The 16,158-nt window shown below is 32.7% G+C and overlaps 2 long non-coding RNA genes across 6 annotated transcripts in view; one reads left to right on the top strand and one right to left on the bottom strand.

Annotated features, from left to right (window-relative positions):
• Positions 1-16,158, top strand: part of LOC141381146 (uncharacterized) — a 160,386-nt gene that overhangs the window by 71,898 nt on the left and 72,330 nt on the right. The gene's annotated exons all lie outside the window — the stretch shown is intronic.
• Positions 7,636-10,428, bottom strand: LOC141381352 (uncharacterized). Its single transcript, XR_012401345.1, has 6 exons — positions 10,379-10,428; positions 9,946-10,058; positions 8,876-9,002; positions 8,615-8,700; positions 8,267-8,309; positions 7,636-8,169 (listed from the first exon to the last, which is right to left on the bottom strand). It is a non-coding gene; the product is annotated as an uncharacterized lncRNA (long non-coding RNA).

Raw genomic sequence — 16,158 nt, 5'->3', positions numbered from 1 at the left:
TAACTCAATGTTGAGTTTGTCCATATTTGACCCAATATTGGGTTACGTCAACTCATAGTTTTTTAAAATCAAATGCTGGCAGCTAGCTCTCTGCAACTCTCACATGGTCGCCCACTGAAGCTAAGCAGTATCTGGATAGGAGACCACATAGGAACGCTAAGTTGCTGCCAGAAATGGTTTTAGTGAGGCTAACTGTGTGGGTTCTAACGTCCCAGTATATTGATAGGCACTCAATACTGCTCAGTGAGTGCCGTCTTTTGGATGAGATGTTAAACCGAGGTCCTGACTCCCTGTGGTTGTTAAAAATTACAGAATGTTGCTGGCCAAATCTCCCCACTGGCCTCTGTCCATCATGTCCTCCTAACCATCCCCATATCATAATTGGCTTTACACTCTGTCTCCTCTCCACCAATTAGCTGGTGTGTGGTCTGACGCAATATGGCTGACAGTGCGTCATCCAGGTGGATGCTGCACACTGGTGCTGGATGAGGAGATTCCTCCATTGTGTAAAGCGCTTTAAGTGTCTAGAAAAGCGCTATATACATGTAAATATACGTATATAAATGGAAGGAATTATAATATTATTATTATTATTAAATCAAATTAAAATTAGATAGTTTTTTTTTAGGATTGGCACATAAGCACAGAAAAAAGATGCGTAACTGCATAAGACATTGTTCAGTCTGGAATGAGTGAGTTAGGGTGGTGTTTATGGGAATGTTTTCTGTCTGATGGATGAATATAGCCTGGATACCCAGTCATTTCCTATGGCGGTCACTTTTGACCGGGAACACCACAGGTGTAGCAATGTTGATTAAAACACTCAAAATTCAATGAAAGAGATGATCATCACTTTTTATATGTTCAAATGCACAGTGTAGAGGATAAGGCCTTGAGGCAATCTTATGTAAAACACAGTATTTATGAATGTTTTAAGTTGTAAATCGGTCAGATTTGACCCGAACACGACAGGAAGGTTAAATTGAGCTGAAACCGGATTAACTTGTTAAAACAAGTGAAAAGCAACACAAATATTTGTTGTCTTGACTTTTTGTCATTTAGGTCCAATTCCAATTCTATTTTTGTATCCCTTCCTCTTGGCCCTTGAAACAGTGTGAAGGGGAAGGGCTCCAAAATTTACCCCCAAGAAATGGGACAGCACTACAGCACCTGCACACGTCATTAGATGTCATCGCGATCTTTTGCTTTATATGAGATCAGACGATTGCGACTGCTGTAGTTATTCCAGTTGTGTTATTTATTGGTATTTATCTTCAGGAATTCACTGAAGGAAACCATATCATGTTACACTGTAAAAAGTGGAAACTTAAGTTACTTTGACTTGTTACAGTTAAATGAATGAAGACAAACCTAATTTATAACAGTTTTCAGTAATAAATTTAGTTATTTAAGGTGTAACAAGTTTTTGTAAGTTATTTATGGCAAGTATAAGTATTGTTCAATATCAATAATGAGCAATACTTGTATTTGCCACAAGACATTAAAGTATTATTTTTATATTAAGAAGGGAAGGGAATTATTTTTTACTGTAATAAAAGTACTTTTTACTATTATTATTATTATTATATTTACAGTATTGTATTGAATGATTTGTACTGTACTGTATGTACTGTTCCATTCTTGTTTTCTAAAATAAATTACTAAAACCTGTTACACCTAAAATAACTCATTTAATTTTTCACTGAAAACTGTCATAAATTAAGTTTGTCAAACTTAATTTAATTGTAACAAGTCGAAGTAATTTGTTTAAATATTTTTTTTTTTTTACAGTGTGTCATAACGATCTAATGTGACAATAAGATCATAACTGTACTACGCATTTACACAGTGGCTATATTCATTTATGTAAACACACGAACACATTAACATTATAGCGGACACTGTAAAAAGCTCCTTCTCAGCCACTAGACATTACTGACAGGGTATTCGAGTGTCATCGAGTGTCAGAATGTTGTTGGACTGCTTTACAGGAGTTATTATTATGGATTATAGAATATGCCAAATTTAACAGGTTATGAATATATTAAAACGTGTGCTGGCTTGTTGTAAAAATTAGTAATAATGACAAAAAAAAAATACTGATTTGTGGATCCCCTTAATTCTGGGTGCAGCTATGTTGCAGTTGTGGCTGGTGTATTTTGGGAAATTGTCTTACTCCTTGGTTTCGAGTGTGGTCCTGAAAAATCTACATTTGAAAGGCAATCTACCCCTTCTTCTTAACCCTAAACATTCAAGCTGAAGAGAATTGGGACACCCCTACCCCTTCATGTAAACATGCAAAATGAGGGGTATGGTAAGGGGAAGGGCTAAGGGCTAATTGGTATTGGGCCTTCATTTTTTTCCCAGTGCAATTGGGTTTGTCCAAAGTTGGGTTACAATAAGTCCGCGTTTTATTTAGTGTACGCACATTAATTCAATTCAATTTAAGTTTATTTGCACAAGGCTTTTTATAATATATATATATATATATATATATATATATATATATATATATATATATATATATATATATATATATATATATATATTAATATATATATATATATATATATATATATATATATATATATATATATATATATATATATATATTAATATATATATATATATATATATATATATATATATATATATATATATATATATATATATATATATATATATATATAAAAGCAGCTTTACCAAAGGTGCACATTATTACGTTACTATCAAATTAAGTTAGTTGCAATCAAGTGTAAGTTATTATACATAATAACTAGTTAACCTGCAATTTTATATGTGATGTGTACATGTTTATTAAGTAAGAGCTTCATTTTGTATCTAATGTTGATAAACGATGTTTACTGCATTAATTTAGTGTGGTGTATTGCTATGTTGGTGTTTAGTAGTTGTAGATTAGCGTGCATTCTACATATTAATTTTTCACTGCCTGTGGTAAAGTTTCATATGATGAGCTGTCAAATGACTTTCTCATCACTACTTGTGCACTAAATTGTGCTCAAAACCATTCAAGTTGGTCGGCGATGATGCATGAACAAAATGGCTGTGGTTGTAGCTTCATTTGCGCTCTTCAGAAACCTATGTGACGTAGGTGACGTTATGGAAACTGTTTATATTCCGCTGTATTTTAGGCTGTGTGGTGTTTTTGTGCTGCAGGAACATGAACGCGGTCCTTTTTTCTGTTGTCAAACAAACACAATCACACACACCAACTTCTGTTAATACTGAGCAAATACACACACACACAAAACTCTGGAACATTCAATGAAAATGCATTCAATATTCTAGTCATCTTTTGTGTAATAATTTAAAGCAGCAATGGCGAATCATTAGACTGTAATTAAATAAATGTGAATATTTAGCTTTGCTTCCACTAATCAGAAAGAGGACTAGTTTTTGAAGCAAAATATACCAGATTCAAAGCTGACGTGTGCATAAAAAATAAAAAAGTGTGAGGGTCAAAAAAAACCTGACGACATTATTTGCATTCTTTTTTCCAATATCATAGTTTTTAAATCTAGTCAAGCTTTGTATATATGCAGAGTGCATCATGTCAAAGGGATGTGTTCAAACCTTAATCAGGAGCTCTTGTAGTGCTGATGCTTTACCTGCAAACAGCACTAATGAAAGATAAATGGGACGCTTTTGCTTTTGTCATTGCCTCAAAGTGAATGGGCGGCGTGGGGTTTGTCTGACAGATTTGAGAAAGCCCTGAATGTCTCTCCCTCCAGCTTTTTCCTTTGATTCATTCTCTGAATCGGGAGACTCAAATGGATGTCCATTGACAGGGAATCTGTCAGAAAGGGCCGGCTTTCCCTTCTGTTGCCTGCGGTGAGTCCGTCTGCGGATGCAGGGACACCTGTGAGCCGTTAATGCTCCAATGTTCACCTTAATGGCTTAAAGGCTTGACGCTTATGATTCATTTAGCCTCAGATGTTTCTTGGAGTAAATTATTTTTATTTTACAGCTGTAAAAAAAAAATATGTAAAGTTTGCGGTAAATAAATGGCAGTTGTGTTTGGTAAAGTTTTACCATTACAAATATGGTCGGAAAGTCAAAGAAAATGAAGAAATCTTTGGTGTGTTTGCCAGAGTTTAATTATTTAAAATGCATTAGGAATGTAAAATAAATTTACAGTAAAAAACGACAGCTGTGTTTGCCAAAGTTTAACCATAAAAATACGCCACCTTGTGGCAGTCGCACAGAATTTTCAGTTGTGACGTGCACCATGGGAGAGAAGCTGTTCTCGCAGTGTCCGGAGTAAAGGAGTGCAAAAGCAAGAGTCTTTATTCTCCGTCTGTTTACCACGTTCGACTGAATAAATGAATACTAGAAACTCATAGACCGCTAACATATTGGGGGGGAAATGTGGAGACAACATAAAACATATTTTTATTACTTACATTTATGAACAGAAACGTATTTTGTTAATGTAGACTTTTTCTAATTAAAAAAAACAAAAAAAAAAACATAGTATTTCTCATCTTTCCCGCACGGACTTGTTTGTACAACACTGGAATACATCACATCCGGTCGGCTGGTTGCATACGGTCTAGTTGCAAGAGTTCAAATATTTCAACGGATGGGCAGCTCAAACCGGATAAGAATTTTCCACATACGGAGATGATCGGAACTGGCCGGACTACTCTCCATTGGAAATGAATGACATCTGGTCTGTAGCTTGTCGTGTGCAGTGGAAAGGAGGCTTAAGATTGTAAAAGGAATCAAAATAAATTTATCATAAAAAAAATGGAAGTTGTGTTTGCCAGTTTAACCAGTGAAAATACGGTATGTATTTAAAAAAAACATAAAATACAATTACAGTAAACAATGGCAGTCGTGTTTGCCAGAGTTTAACTGTTAAAAATGCGGTAGGACCATAAAAACAAAAGAAATTTACTGTAAAAATGTTTAATCATTAAAATGCAGAAGGAATAAAAAAGAAATCTTAAAAACAATTGTATTAAAAATTGTCAGTTGTGTTTGCCTGAGTTTAACTATTAAATATATGGTAGGAACATAAAGAAAACTTAAAAAAAATAATGGTAAAAATTGCAGTTGTATTTGCTAGAGTTTAATCTAAAAATGTGATAGAAATGTAAAAGAGATGTTAAAATTTATAGTAATAAATCAACGGCAGCTGTGATTGCTAAAGTTTAACCATTAATATTGCGGTAAGAACATGAACAAAATAAATTTATGGTAAAAAATGGCAGTTGTGATTGTCGGAGTTTAACAGTTAAAAATACGGTATGAACTTAAAAGTGTAAAAGAAATGTATGGTAAAAAAAGGGCTGTTGTGTTTGACAAAGTTTAACTATTACAAATGCAGTTGGAAAATAAAAGAACCAAAACAGATTTATGGTAGAAAAGTAGTTGTTTTTGTCTGAGTTTAATCAACAAAAATATGGTAGAACTGTGAAAACCTTAAGATGTTTGTGGTATATATATATAAAAAAGTACAGTTCGGTTTGCCAGAGTTTAATCATTAAAAATGCTGTAGGAATGTAAAAGAAATATAAAATAAATTTGATTTAAAGATTGCAGTTGTTTGATGTAGTTTGTACAATGTTAAAGACATTTTAAGTTAAAGTTTAACCGTTAAAAATACGGTAAGAACTTAAGTCCTTTCTGTTGAGCGGGTGAAGACAATAGGCAATCATAGGGGTGTAAGACCTCCTTTAACAGCGCTCAAAAAGCAGGCGGATAATATTGACATGAGTTTATTTGCTCTAAATGCTCATGTTCTGTCCAAGCATCTGAGTTTTGTTTAATGCATTCAGAACGAGTGTTTTCTTTGAGCAGGTCAAATTAATAGAGTTCATTTATCTTACTGCTGTATTAAAGAACAAAATTGTATAACAAATAATATATAAATATTAATATATTTATAGATTTTAATAAAAAAAATTCTTGTGTTGTGATTGAAAAAATCTAGCATCGTCAATACACCGAGATGAATCGAGATATTGAATTGAACCAAACCAAACCATGAGACCATTGTAGTCACACCCCTAACATTTACGCAAAAAAAAAAAAACAAACAAACAAAAAAAAAAAAACGTCAGTTGTTTTTGTCAGAGTTTAACCATTAAAAGTGTGTTAGGAAAGTAAAAGAAATGTAACATAAATTTTACAGTTAAGATATTATATTATATTATATTATATTATATTATATTATATTATATTATATTATATTATATTATATTATATTATATCATATTATATTATATTATATTATATTATATTATATTATATTAAAACACATACAAATTGTAGAAACAGTCTAACGATACATATACATATATAATATAATTTCCCAGTATCGTGCAGCCCTACTGAAAACGTGATTAAGAGAAAGTTTTGAGTTTGAACTACGTTTTTATCTTGGAAGAAAACACTTGTAGCACATTTTGTGATTCTTCTGAAACTTTAGACTCAACAGGAGACACTCATGAGATAACAGGATTGTTTTTGCAGAAGAAAAGTCTGATAAGTGCGAGAGTGTTTGAAGTGCTTGTGAAGAAAATTAATGAGAGAAAAAAATGTGTGTGAGGGTTTGCTGCTAGTTTGCTAGAGTAAAATAACTTCAAGTGTCTGCAATAGAAAAGACTTTCTGGGTTCATTTTGTCTTTGGCGTTGCTCAGAAAACGAAAAGCACAAATAGTTAAAGAAACAGTACTTTCAGGGAACTATTATTTTTTTTTGTGGTAATTTATTATATTTAATTATTTAAATTCTTAATCATATCATTTATGAAAGATCATCATTGCTGATGATGTCATTAAATGCTCGTTTGCTCACATTTTATTGCATTAATAGGAAAATTATGACTTCAATGACATTACTTTTTTTCTCATGAGTCCTGTGAAGTGCTTTCAAATGTGCTTTTTAAAAAACAAAATTTTATTGATGTTTGACGTAATCTGAACCGAAACATGAAGGGAGGATAGACATGCAGAAGTGGCAAACTAAATGCTTTATACGTTTATATCAGTTTAATATATTCTAAACCCAAATTTTGTCATTGTTTTGTAGCTCACTGGGTTATAGATAAAAACTAACATCACTGATACTTACAATTAAAAAACTTTATTTTAATTAATTAATTTCATAGAACCTTTCAATTTTCCTGCAGGTTATTCAAATATAAATGTCATAAGCATGTAAATTGTTAGCTTTTTAAAGTCAGTTTTATCCTTATTACAAACGCTTATGAAAAAGTTTTGTACAAATGCTTATGAAAATGCTTATGAAAAAGTTTCGTTTCATATTTATTACGGATGGATGAGACTGCTCAACATACTGTTTATTACAAATTTAAAAATATTGTTAAAAAATCTGAATAAATACACAGCAAAATATGGGGACCCAAAACAACTCTATGGGTGTTAATTTCAACACTTTGAAAGTGTCTCATGGGGTCCACTCAAAACAGAGTTAAATCAACACTTTCAAAAGGGTTGGCACATTGACACCGAAGTAAGGGTTAATTTTAACTCTGGGCAGAGTTAAAAAATGTAACTATATTTAACACCGCCTGGTGTAATATATTGTTATTTTATTCAACTCTCTTGAGTGTAAATATGGTAAAAAGGTAAAATAGACTGTAAATTACAAAAGAAAAAACATTTTATTTGAAAACATTCACCACTTCAACAATTCATTCAGTTTTTAAAATGCAACAATGTCAAATATGCTTTAAATGTTTTATTAGTACAGACAGTATCAACAAAATATGTATGACCAGTGCTCAAAAAGGCTGTTTCAGTCCTTTGGTCCAAACTTGATGTGTTATCAGAGCAATTTGAAAGCTCAATATAGCGTCACTCATAGTTTACTCCTGAACTTATAGTTTTCTTGTGAAATTGCATTTTAAACAACTTGGCGTGCAAATCTTTCACTTCGGGTGTTTCCTTGGTCCTCCATATTAAACACAGCAGTTTAAATGAAGTTATAAATGCTGTAAACTTGTGTGAAAACAAACTGGAGCTAGGAAAGCTCATCAAGCATGTCCTTCCCAGCCACAGGATGACCTTTTTATCCATGACGATGTACAGTAGTAGCTGCTGATCGCTCGTCTGGTGGTTCCTGATGCACGGATATAGGGTGATGCTCATCTAAGAACTCTTCAAGACTCCAGCATGACTAAGATAAATGTTTGAAAACAAATTGCAATCAAATTCTATGATATATTTAAAAGAACATTTAAAGTAAATAAAACATTCAAGAAATCTAAACTCACCTTTTGAAAATCTTCATGATGATCCACAACTTGACTCTCCCAGCTGGTTGAGGTGACAGGATATGGAAAAGTAGAAAAAACACATACATCACTGTTGGAATCTCCAAAAACAATTAGGTTAACCACTATGACTAGAACTGGAAAAACAGGCAGCTGTCTGTCCAGAATCCTGAATTTAACACAACACTTGGAGCAAAATTTAGAGGATCTTAAAATCTTTTATATCATTTAGTGATGCTGACTTCCCCAAAATATTGGCCACAGTGTAAAAAATATTCATAAACTTCATAAACAACAGTTTTCTGTAAGCGTGTGCGTGCGTGTGTGCGTGCGTGCATGTTTCTTTACCTGATTCAACTTGTTAGGCCCTTTCAGGTCCAGTATTGACGCCACCTTTACTGGAGTCTAGCAGATGTTTCAGGTCCAAATATAATCTAAAATATTAGGATAAGCAGAAGAGGAAAAGTGCAAAGTAAAGAGCAAAACATTATTTAAGTAACAGTTCACCCACAATACAAAACGTATCACCTTCATGTCATTTGTTATTCTCTAATGCTCTAATACCCTTTCAGCTTATGTGAAACAAATACAGAACTTTATCAAACATACCTTCATTATTATCACCACATATGACCAAGAAGGTGTGCTTGGTCATTTCACCAACTCTGGAAATACACCATCCGTCTCTAATCAGCCACCGTCACAGGGTCTTGTGTTATTGTATAGAGAATTGTGGCTGTTAAAAAACAACAACACATTAGTATCTAACACATATGCATAACCTTCAGATAAAAAAAGAGAGATGAACATCACAAAGTATGCCTCACACTTTTTCAGATATCTTTTGATTCAGATGTTGATTATTGATAATAAAATCTACAAATCAAACCTGTATCATCATTAGGCTGCTCAAATATGAATCAGTTGATTAATTTTACAGACAGGTGGCTGTTTACAACGAACTAAATTGTCTTTAATAAAACGGAAATGTTGTGTACAGTACATGCTAAGTTTAGCCTATAGTTTTAAACACGATATCATGCGGGAGAAAAAGCTTGACTAAGATGTTCCTGACTACATAAATAGCCTAACTTACTAACGTCAGACATCCCGAGTTGGGAAAAGTAATTTTCGGGGGATACAGAGTTGATTTGCGGGAGGTAGCGGGAGAGATGAGAACCTGAAGAGCAATGGGATGAGTTGCGCGCGACGTACCTAAAGAGCGGTGGGGGTGACTTGCGCGCGAGGGATGCGGTGGAGAGGGGTGTGCAAAGTGTTTAATGACCGGGCGGGAGACGCGCGATTTCCGGGAGATTATCATTCATTTGCGGGCATCTACTTGGGCATATGGGAGTCTCTGTGCATTTGCGGGATAACGTTAACGTTAGTCCCGCAACTTCCGGGAGACTTCTGTAACGTTAAATGTCTGAGAAAGTGCAAACGCGGTCATTTAAAGACATTAATGTTAACATTCCGACTTTAATGGTTGTCAACGCTTAATATAATTCAAGCGTACGTTATCACGCGAGTCTATGAACTAACGGTATAGTTACGGCCACGAATGAACCAGTTTAAAAGGGCCGCGGTGTTTAAAATAACCAAATTAACGTACACGAATAACAAACAATCATATGTTTTAGTCAGGAAGCCTTTTAGTAAGTATATGTTCATTTACTCACCAGATATGTTTTAGAAACTCTCCAGAGCTTATGGAAACCGTCCTGTGTTGCCGTTAGCATCCGGGCAGAGTAACGTTGGGCTAGGCTGCTCAGGGGATTCCCTCGCTAGTTTGCTTCGAATTAAAGGAGAAGTGTCGATTTTATTTTACAGATGTGTAACAACGCACAAAATGGCATTAAGCGTGACAGAAATGTGTTGAACATGTACATTTGATGTTTTTATGCACTATGTATGCGTAAGCATATATAAAAACATTCTTGAAAGGAAGTGAATAGTAATGCAGTTAAGCTAGATACACAAACGACCATGAATGAACCGCAGAAGATTAAAATTGTCACTCCATTCTAAAGTTATTAACTTAACAATATGTTTACAACTGTATTTCCTTAAAGAAAGTCAGTAAAATACCAACATTTAGGTAGTTTGACTCACCAGTTGCTGTTCTAAACCTCAGATAGAAAATGGCGTCTGGAAAATTCTTCAGTGACTGGGGCTGCATGAATTCCCGGATGTTGGAAATAACACCACCAAGTGTAAAAAAGATAACTCCTTGATTTCGCACTGAATAAAATCAATTCTAACTCTTATTATATTCATTTATCAAAATCTAACTCTTTAACGTCAACACTTTACTCTGAAATGCTTCAACACCGAGAATTTAACTCAGATGAATTTGCTGTGTATGTATGCCTTCTACTGTATATTAACTATAACTTACATTGTATAATAAATCACAGCGTTTTGTAGAAAAAACAGCAACAGTTATGTTAACATTAAGCATTTTGAAGCAGTTAAGGAATTCAACGTTTATTAAATTATAAAGTAATTCCTCAGCATACTCTAAACACTTCACTCGTATGAAAACTGTAATTAAAATGCCACAGAGTATGCAGGAAGGACATGCATAACAACTTGAAGAGTTTAGATGCAAAAATCTCTAAAAGCCTTTTGATATTTTCTTCTAAAAGTAGCATTTTTCTCCGACTCTTGTGTGTCGGCTCACTAATTTTACAATAATAGTGAAGGATAAGTTCTTTTCTTTGCCTTTCAAGTGAAATAACTGATCATAAATATAGGAGGCTGAGAAAAATTCTCTTTTTAGGAAAATATTTCATACGGTATTTCGAGGTTTTTGCATCTGAACTCTTCACTTATTCATAGAAATAAAGGCGACTGCTTACCTGCCAAAAGACATGAACCTTTATTTAAGATGCTGGGTCAACGTTTTGATGCAGTATAGTGCAATATGATAACACTTTATCCCTTTTGTCTAATAACATAACGTTTTTCTTTTGTTTAATATTTCCTACAAAATATATTATACTATATAAAGTACATATTATATAAACTATACTATATATACAGAATTTTTTTTTTAGGAAACACGATGAAAATTTTCAGAAACATTATTTTAAATGAATGGAAGGGCAAACTATAGGCCTATGTGTTAAAGTTTACAGGTGCTACAAAGTGCCTTGATATACTTGAATGTTAGAAATGTGTTCTACTACACCAGTACAACGTTACCTGTCAAATAAATGAACAAGGAAGATTATTTTGAGTTTAAGTTATTTAATTAACTTGTTTATGAAGACTGCAGAGTAATGCATGAAAAAAGAGACTATTTTAATGTTTTTTTATGTATTTTGATTTTTTTATGTATTTTGTGGAATAAATGTTAAAATGTGCTGCCCTGCCCACAGGCACACATGTTAATAGTAAGTTAATGTAATTTCATAATGCAAATCTTAAATTCATGCTAACCAACAAATGATCAAAGGAAATGTATTAATGTAATTCAAATATATAAAATATGAAATGTTTACTTTAAATTTTATTTATATTTTTTTATTAAAATATTTTTTTAAAAGATTTTGTCAAATAAAAGATTTTTCTAGAGTCATCCACCATCATTTTGTGGCTCAAAAGTATCAGTTCAGGCACCAGTAGTGTTTTAACAGTATCGATTTAGCACCAGTATCAAAAAGAAAAAGAAAAAAAAGATCCCCAACCCTATATACCAGTGCTTCCCACAGGTTTAGAATATACTTGCGGTGGTAGCCAGATTGAAATGCACTATTTACCCACATCAGATACATAGGTAACTATATATGACAAACAAATCATGATTTCATTTTAATAATAATTGTATTTATTATGACACAGTTTCTTTTCAATGGGTTAAAGTAAAAAAAAATGATCTGCTTCTCTCTCTTTCAATTTCAAAGCAAACTTGAATGCAGAAGCATTTTAGATATGTATATAAAATGGCCTATGTAATATAGTGACCATCAAATTATTAAAACAATTAGCAAATAAGAAATAAATGACAGAAAAGTTGATTAAAAACAGACATTATCTCAAAAATTATCATAACTGCAAGATTAAAATGAGTAGATTTTTAAAAAAAATAAGATAAATGCACTAATTAACCATTACTAGACCCACATGGAATCTGTGCATGCAGAAATACGCAGAGTTCCGCTGATTTCCGCAGGTTTTTAGCCTACTTTATCTACTTATGTAAATGTATATTTATTCAGTTTTTGAATTAATTTCACTAATATTATTATGATATAATAATAGTATTTTTTAAACTTCATTTTATTTACAGTACAGTTTACAGTAATATTTTCTGTCATGTAGTAGATATATAAAATGAGAGACTTGCTTTGTTTACCAAATAAGTAGATCTAATTGTATTTGCATTGTAAAAATGTATTATTTTTTATAGCATTTATTTCGTTATTAGTTACGATATTCCTAAAATCGTTCCGCATAAATCTGCTAATTTTTTACAAATTTATCCGCAGATTCTGTCTGACCCCAACCATTACTAATGCTGTACATATATTTTGCAGCCATTTTAATCAACACAATCTCACAGCAATTCATAACTTTTTGATTTAGTGGCTAATTCATATAAATTCGAACTATCCAATTCATCCAGTTTAGTTCAATTTGCTCGTTCCCAATGACTGTTGGGTTTAGGAGCGGGGTTGGGTGCCAAGCCTACTTTTTAAAATCGTACAATTTTTTTTTTTTTGACTGACAAAAGCCACTAAACTGAACAAACGTAAAATACTTCTGTTTTCTTGAGATTAGGCTGGTTTAGACCAGTCATTTCATCCTCTCAGCGTGTTGAGTAAAGTTTTTCTGGGTCGTTTTGGTTAATGAATCTATTATTTACTTTTTCTTTCTGTTTCGGAGGTGTGTTTGCGCTGTCAGTTGTGAAAACAGGTGGAAAGTAGTCTTTAATAAAAGAGTAATGCAAAAACACGTACAAGCTTTAGAAAGTGAAAGCAAAAGCTGAATTCCGAACATTTTAGGAGATTTAGAGACCTGGGCTGAATGATTTTTTTTTTTTAAATCCCAAAAATGTGCATGTCTGTGGTTCTGCAGAGCTTGTGAGACTGTCTGCATGGTTGTTGACTGGTCTCGCGGGCACAGAACGAAACGGGTAGACAAGATTTTTCACTACTTTATCGATTGCAGATGTTTGGTTTTATTAAGCGGATACAAAAACTGTAAAAGGATGATAATAATAGTAAAAAAAATGTCACTAAATATACCTAGGCGGCCCGCCCAAGTTAAGTCTAAAGATATGGCTACTGAGTACGCACGAGCGATTGATAGAAAAATTGCACATTTCCACAGTAAACTGCGTCACAACACAACATGGTCTAACAAAAGAAATACATGACCAGCAGGGGGCAGTTATGTAACATGGTGAGCATACTGAACTGATACAGTATTCACCTTATTCTCAGCTGACGAGTGGGCGCTGCCATTTGAATATTTTTGTCTTGTGACTTCCGGTCACATTCACTTCCATTCATTTTTTGACGTTAACAACTGCTCGTTACGCTGCTTGATGTTGCAATTTAATATTTTCTTATTATATTATGCTACTTGGTCTGTGTAGTCATGCAAACATTTGTTTGTTGAGCAAGTAGTTTGGCCATTTTCTGCCGTTTATTATTCCTAGTCATTTCTCCCATAGGCGACTGAATCGGAAGTTCTAAGACAATCGCGAAAACAGGCACACTTCCGCATTTTAGAATAAAGTCAATAGCGAGCATGTGAGCTACCTGTAAGCGGTGGAAAAAAGGCATTCTTTAGGCAGCTGTGTGTGTTATCTCATACTATATAGTTTAACTGTTTAAAATGCCGATTTTGGAGTGTCTATTTAGGCTAAGTGCAGATAGCGCACCTCAATGGAATAAGCTAGTCGAGTGCTTCTCGTTATCGCTGTTTGATCAACATAGACAAGAAAACCAAAGAGCACTTCTGTGAGGAAAGCACTGTACACTGTTAAAATAACATAAATGAGTAGTTTTTCCATATTTTGTGAATGATGTTTTTTATTTTTGCACATTTGTTTCTGCTTTTGAATTGCATTATGGGACCTTGATCTTTTTTCCAACAACTTTTAATCTTGAAAATTTGGAAAAAGTGACTTTTCTGAACATTTTTTATTGTTTTTAGTGATATGTTGACTGTGTTGGTGTTTTATTACTCTACATAAAGCTTGTAATAAACTGCCATGAGTTATTTACTTTTCTATATTTTATTGCATTTTATTATTTCAAACTGCGAAAATGTTCATAAGTCACTTCAAGCTGTTGAATTTTCGACATCACAAATCGACAGAACAGAAATCAACATCCCATAATGCAAATCACAACTATAAATAAACAGAAAACATGTGAATCACAAACTATGAAAACTATTTTTAAACATATTGTTTTACAGTGCATATTAATGTTTCCCCTGCAGCAAACATTCAGCTCAGTTTCAATGTATTTGTTTTTCTGCAAGACTTTAAAATCTGCAAACCTTTACAGGTAACATCTAATGTTTGTTATACACATGTCTTAAAACTGATTTTGTGCAACTAATGGTTTTCAGAGTGGTTTTATGTGAAGGTTTTTGTTGTCAGTCAGTGTCACTGATGCCCTCTGTTGGTGGAAGAAGGCAATGCTAATAATTGACTTCATTGTTAAAGGGACAGTTCACTCTGCCATCATTCACTTAACCTTCACCTGTTCAAAATCCAGTTAAGTGTCTTCTGTCAAACACAAAAGCTGCAGGTACTGGGTAGGGATGTAGAATAAGATCATACAGAATATGTACTTTATAAGTACTAATTAAATAATTAGCTGTGTAATTAGCAGAATAAAGTACATGAAGGATGGTTGTTTTCACATAATAAATTCCTTTAGTCTTATACAGAAGTTTTCAGTTCCTTATTGAACTGTCGATAAACCTGTGATCTTTATTCTGCGATAATAACCTCTTGGATGTACTTCATCCCTTACTTAACTCTAATGTTCATCTCCAGCTCTGGTTCAGTGGGTTCATGTAGTTGAGCTGCTGGCACAATAATCATCTCCCTCACCTCGTGTTTCTACACCTTTCTCCGCACACACACTTTGATTCATTAGTATTGCAAGCAGTGGAGTGGTGGCCGCCAGTCCCCTCGTGACTCAAACACACACACGCACACACGCACACACACACGCGCTCTCTACACCACATTTCTCTTGCCTTTTCCAATCGTAAAGGTTTTATGGAACAGCAGAAGAACGGGTGATAAAATTCCCCCACAGATTTTGAAATAGTGTTGCGAAAGAGCAGTGATGATATTATAGACGATGCTTCATTTTTTTCCCCATAATTTAATGTTTCATTATTCTCATTTTGTTTGCTTTTTTGTTTTAGTTGGCTGGTTAAATTCAAAGCTGCTGATTATTTTAATATATTGTTATTATTAATATTATTACTATTTTATTATTATTATTATTATTATTATTATTATTTTAAATTATTTTTATTAGTATTATTATTTTTATTAGTATTATTCTTATTACTATTATTATTATTATATTACTATTTTATTATTATTATTATTATTAGTAGTAGTATTATTATTATTTTATTAATTTTATTTAATAATATATTATTATTATTACTATTTTATTATTATTATTATTATTATTATTATTATAACATTACCATTTTATTATTATTTTTATTTTTATTATTATTAATATTTTATTATTATTAATATTATTATTATTATTATTATTATTACTATTATTTTATTATTATTATTACTACTGCTACCATTTTATTATTATTACTATTTATTATTATTATATTACTATCATTATTTTTAATAGAATTATATTATTATTATTATTATTATT

Source organism: Danio rerio, chromosome 3 (genome assembly GCF_049306965.1).
Source record: "Danio rerio strain Tuebingen ecotype United States chromosome 3, GRCz12tu, whole genome shotgun sequence".
NCBI lineage: Eukaryota > Metazoa > Chordata > Actinopteri > Cypriniformes > Danionidae > Danio > Danio rerio.
The sequence above is the reverse complement of the archived record's forward strand: the minus strand, read 5'-3'. Positions and strand labels throughout refer to the sequence as shown.